Source organism: Cryptomeria japonica, chromosome 5 (genome assembly GCF_030272615.1).
Source record: "Cryptomeria japonica chromosome 5, Sugi_1.0, whole genome shotgun sequence".
NCBI classification, from domain to species: domain Eukaryota; kingdom Viridiplantae; phylum Streptophyta; class Pinopsida; order Cupressales; family Cupressaceae; genus Cryptomeria; species Cryptomeria japonica.
This window is the reverse complement of record NC_081409.1, coordinates 710,928,111-710,934,319: the sequence shown is the minus strand read 5'-3', so window position 1 is coordinate 710,934,319 and position 6,209 is coordinate 710,928,111. Positions and strand designations below refer to the sequence as shown.

Sequence of the window (6,209 nt, the reverse complement as noted above, 5' to 3'; positions counted from 1 at the left end):
TTATAAATGAGATAATTGTATGCCAATATGCTTGGTATTCCTTAGTAAACATGATAAAAAATTTATTGGAAATAATTGAATCCTCTCTTGGATTGATCATTAAAGAGTACAAGCACTTATTGTGACTATTAGTATCAACAAAAATAAATCCATATTCTATGAAAGAAACTTATTCATTCACTTAAACACCATGAATTTTATTGTTAATTACAAGTATTGTAAAAATCCATCTAAAAACTATATATAATAACTTAATATACTCTAAAAAAATGAGATTAATAATAAGTATAAATTACTCTATTAAAAATTCTAAAATTATACATAAACCAAAATCTCCAACTTAATTGAATCCTAATTTAAAACTGTAAACTATCAAAATAATAAATTTACAACTAGAATACCTAGGAATATATCAAATATTTATACTAATTTATTCAATAACATTCAAGCTTAGCCTGTAAGTTCGTTCTTAATTTAAACCTGCATAGCTGTCGGTCTCGCTTCGGTCTGCTTGTCTGTCCACGAGTGCAGAGCTTGGCATCTGCGGAGTTCGAGACTCCATCTTTCCCTCCAGCATCTGCACCACTTGTTCCATGCTTGGCCTCATCTCTTCCTCCCTTTCAATGCATAACAACCCTACAACGCCTGCTCTTCTCACCTCTTAAATATCTGCCTCTGCTGCAACATGTTCGTCCACAATACTAACTGTCTTCCCCTGGTAAATTTGAGTTGCAGCCCAAGCGGGAAAGTAATACTTACTTGAATCTTCCGTGTCTAAATCCACACTTCTTCGGCCAGAAATGATTTCCAAGAGTGTCATACCAAAACTGTAAACATCAACCTTGGGACTGATGGGAAGACGAGAAATCTACTCTGGAGCCAAATACCCTCTTGTTCCTCTCGTTGTTGTCAGTACCCGGCTGAAATCTCTACCCACAAGCTTTGCCAACCCAAAATCTGCCAACTTGGGTGAAAAATTACCGTCTAGCAGAATATTTTCGGGCTTTACATCGCCGTGAATGATGCGATCCCTACACTCCTCGTGGAGATAAACTAAACCTCGCGCAGTGCCTAAAGTGATCTGGAATCTGGTCTTCCAGTCCAGTACCTTCCGTTTTCTTTTTTGAATTACTAGTGAACAGTAAGGAATTCAGAGAGCCATTGGGCATGTAATCATAGATCAGTAACCGTTTGGATCCTTCTGCAAAAAAACCCCGAAGTCTGATCAAATTCGCATGTTGTATGTTGCCAAGAGAACTGATTTCTGCTCGGAATTGCCTATCAAGTTGTCTTGAACCTTCCAATTTTTTTACGGCCACAAGTGTACCGTCTGGTAGAGATCCTTTAAACACTGAGCCGAATCCTCCACTTCCCAACTTAGACCTGAAATTCCTAGTTGCAATCTTCAACTCCGTGTAACTAAACATTCTAAGAAAACAGTCCGGGGAATCCATAGACGTGTCTACTGGTGGTGGTAGCCGAGACTTTTGCCACATTAAAAATGAAAAGAGACTCAAAGCAAGAGCGAGAGCGCGAGCACTCACAATAATTATGGTTTTCAATTTGGAAGAGGACGGTGGCTTGTGAAACTTTGGAGATGCAGAGGCAGCTACTCGAATGGAGACAGTCCATCGGCTATTTGATTGAGAGTTATGCATGTTTAGCAAATCTCCGGACCAGATTTGACAGGGTCCTGAAAGAGAATTGAAAGCAAACGCAGTGCACGAGCAGTTGCGGAGGCAGGCTTTCTGGCAATCAGCCTTTGTGGATGCGGGGTATGACGAAGCTGAATCATCAGACAACGTTACAACAGGCTCGATAAATTCATCAGTGCTGCCTTTTGTGGAATCGCATTTTAATGGGCTCTGGCGAACACAGCCACTAGACCACCACTCTTGCGAGTCCCAGGCGCGACTGTCTCTGGGTGTGAAGCCTTCAAGACAGCTGCACAACAAAAGATTGTTGGAGTTGCAGCTTCCGTAAGCGCCACAGAAACCATATACGGCGCATTGATCTCTGGGCCGATATCCCTGCACGGTCCATTTACTGCCACTAAATATAGCATATTCTTGTATTTCTCCGGACTTGAGTTGGAGAAAACGAGGGATCCCTCTCAGTGATTTATAGCTGACATAAAAACCAGAGCTAGTATATTGAATGCTGAGGGTGTAGAATACCCCGTTTATCATTTCTGGAACTGCACTGAAAGTTTTGCCGTCCCAAGTTCCACTCTCCCAATACTGGACAGAATTGTTCCATTTTATCACGAATTGTATAGCTCCAGATGGATCCCACTCAGCAGAGAAAAGCCCAGGAGAGGGATCCTGTGGGCTTTTCCAACTGACTATCTTTTGCTTTCCACCGAACCTCATCTCGGGCAATAAGGTATCTCCAGGATAGTCGAAACTTTGCCAAACAATCTCAGATATATTGTCCTCGCTCAGCATTAAAAAATTACCAGAATCTAATAGCACAGCCTGCGAGCACTTGTACGATATGTTGACGGACCAAAGGGACGTGCCCTCAGCATCAAACAGTCTGAGATTACCTTCTTTTGACAGATCCAAAACGCCAGGCCTGTTTTTTGCCGGACTCTCCCTATTAGCCACCCAAACGACTATCTTCTCTGGTACTTTGGCATACCAGATACCAATATACCAGTTATAGTTTCCATTTGGGCTGAAAAATCCCAATTCAAACGTGCCGTTCTTTGAAATTATTGTCTGATTACCAACAAGCGAGGCGCCCAAGGAAAGAGAATCTCCCCTGCCTGCAGATAACCCGAAACAGTTGTAAGTTATAATCAGTATAGTGAGAGCGAAGATCATATATGGTAGGAGACCGTTCCTTTCCATTTCGGTTGTATTTGTTTACATATTTACTGAGTTGATCGGATTATATATTAGAATCAGGACTAAAAGTCCGAAATATGAGGCACCATTTCTCTGAATCTCTTCTGGTCCTAACCCATGAGTTGCGGTAACAGTAATAAAACTATAAATTGCATCATAAAGGTTCAATGTGTACGTAGGTAATTTAAAAAGATAACATTGTGAAAACCGTTAGAGACATAGTTTCTTGGAAATTGTATTACGAAATTTACGTATTAGAAGGAAATTTGTCATATATATAAGATTATAATATGAATAGCTTATATATATATACATTAATATTATATATAAAATATGTGTAGAGATATCTTTTTGGAGGCATCTATTTGATTATAAGGTGTAAAACTAATTAAAAATAGACATGTCTAAAAGGATATCTTTTGGTGTATTTTATATATAATATTAATATAGATAAGTTAGTAACCGTTGCGAGGCAACATGGAAGACATTGAATAAGTTATTATATAAGTATACAATATGTATTTTTAAATGCAATTATGTTAATATAAAAAATGCTATTATATTATGTTTATGACTCCTAATCATAATTTTACTATAATCATATATTATTATACTAGGATCATGTTTAGGGTTAGGGTTAGGTTTTAGGTGATGCTACAACTAGGGTTAACTTTTTGTAGGATAATCTTAAATTAGGGTAATGCTAAGATTACGGTTAAAGTATTGTAGGATAATTCTTTTGTTCAATTATATTTAGATTAGGGTTAGTGTTAAAGTTAGCTTAAATTAGTGGTATTGTTAATCTTAGGTTATAATTAAGGTTACTATTGTAGGATAAATATTGGGATTATGATTAGTGTTCAAATATCAGGTTATAATTTAATTACCATTATGGTTCAAGCATAATCAAGGTTAGGGTTAACATTAGTTTAGAGTTGGAGTTCAATGCAAGGGAAATCTTTGAGTTACGATTAAGGTTGTAGTTTTAAAGTTAGGATTTGAATATGGTAATGGTTTAATTCTAGTCAATGTTTGATTGTGGTTACATTTTAATTATAGTATGGATTATAGTTCAATTAGGGTTTGATTCTAGGATTAGGCTTTAGTTTAGGGTTAGGTTATAATGATTAGGTTTCAGTTAGGGTAAGATTGTGTTTAGGGTTATGGTCACGCTACAACTAGGGTTAGTATTCTAGGATAATGCTTGGGGTAAGGATTGAGGTTAAATTAGGGTTAGGTTTAATGTTATGTTATAGTTCAAGTTAGTATTGTATGATACATTTTATGGTTATTATTATGGTTCAAATATAGTCTGAGTTATAGGTTAATTAGAATTATAGTTTAAGAATAATTAGGGTTAGGATTAATATTATATAAATACTATTCTTAATTGGGTCAACATTCTAAAGAGATATTAGGATTATATCCTAAATTAATATTATAGTTAGGGTTCAAGTAGGGCTATATTAAGGTTCATGTTGTAGGTAGGGTTTAATTCTATGGTTTAAGAGTTAAGTTTTTGGTTAGGTTAAGGTTGAAATTCAATTAGAGGGATCAACATCAAGGGTTAAGCTTATAGTTAATTAGAATTAGGGTTCAATTACAATTGCAGTTTGATTATGGTAAGATTAGATTATGCTAAGGTTCAATTAGGTCTAGATTAGGGATATTGTCTAGGTTAGGGTTTGATAATGATAAGGTTTAATTATACTATGGATTATAGTTCAATTAGTGTTAGAAATAGGGATCAAATTGTAGTTAGGGTTTGATTCTAGGGTTAGAGTTTAGTTTAGGGTTAGGTTAAAATGATTTGGTTTCAATAAGGATAAGATTAGGTTTAGGGTTATGGTTGTGCTATAATTACGATTACTATTCTAGGATAATTCTTAAGGTAAGGGTTGGGGTTAAATTAGTGTTTTTGATTAAGATAAATTGGATTTACAGGGACCCAAAACCCAAATCCAAAAAAAGTATAAATAGTATCAAAAAATACTTTAAACAACATCTAAACAACAATAGAAATAGGGGAAGAACCCCATAGAGTTCAACAAATAAAAAACTAAATGAGAGCAAAAGACACAAGCTAGAAACAAATAACTAAGAGCTTTCATGATCTTAGCATTCTCTTAAATCATCCCGTTGTTAATATTGTCGAGCTCCTCCATAATAAATCTCGAACTACCTCTTTCCTATTTTTTGGTCTTGGTCCTGGTAGAGGGCCCCGTAGAAGTTTGCATCTCCTAGTTCTTTTTGTCCAAATTGGCACTTGAGGATAAATCGAATCTAACCTGTTGGGTTTCTTGTATGGCTATTTTTTAGTGAACTCTTTTAAGACCTTCTGCATTGTTAAACATTGCCTCTTTGCTGATCTCCACCAATCCCTGAGTTTACCCTTTAATTCTTGTATATCATTCTCTAGACTGACAATCTTAGATTCATGCTCTATTTTCATGACCTTGATGTCCTATGTAATTTTTTGTGTCAACTTAAGGAGCTTATCAGGTGTCAGATTCTTAGTAGAAGTGTCTATAATGTCCTTGGTGCCCTATTTTAGGAGGTCCGTTTCACTAAAAACCTAGCATAAACATTTCTCTTCGTTAGAAATCGGATTTACCGAGAGCATGTCAACATTTGTTTCATCCTTTTTCAACTCCTTGGGGTCCACAATAAGGGGGATATCAAATTTAATTTCATCCTCTCCTTTATCTTGAGTCTCCACCCTTTTCCTAGTTTTCTTCTTTTTCAGATTTTGCAAGCACAAATGTTGGGGATGAGAAATAGAGTTTTAAACCTTTTTTACTACCCATCTAGGTAGATTTATGCTTTTCCTACTACTAGTAGTGTCGAGAGTTGGCTTCCGAGGAGGGCCCTCATCCTCTACAGGTTTGTACTTTGAGTCATCAAACACATGGATATCATTCCAATCCATGCTATTTTGCCCTCCTCCTCACCAAATTTCATCTCTGAAACATGATTTACATCTTGGCCAGCTAAGGGTTTGGGATTTCTCAAAATAGGGGAGGGTTTAACCTCATATGCCTTAGCATACTCCATAACAAGGAGAATTAATCCCTCATGCAAGATCGGATTTTAATCATTTTCAAAATGCTTTTGAATTTCATACTCAAGAGAAGATATTAAATAAAACGACAGTGAGATTTTTTTATCATGCCTAAAGTGATTTAATATAGTGAAATGATAAGAAAAAATGCTAGCATAGTGGTCATCTAGAGTTATGTACCTCATAATAAATCTCCCCATATCTGCCCAAAGCTTCAGAAGATCCTTTCAATTTTAGCCTCCATGTGGGTCTTTCTTGAGTCTTCTTCTCTTGCTCTTTTATCATAGAAAATAGAC

General features: G+C 36.2%; 1 pseudogene; it reads right to left on the bottom strand.

Annotated features, from left to right (window-relative positions):
- Window positions 1-469: 469 nt before the first annotated feature.
- Window positions 470-2,855, bottom strand: LOC131042182 (G-type lectin S-receptor-like serine/threonine-protein kinase At2g19130; annotated as a pseudogene).
- Window positions 2,856-6,209: the final 3,354 nt, after the last annotated feature.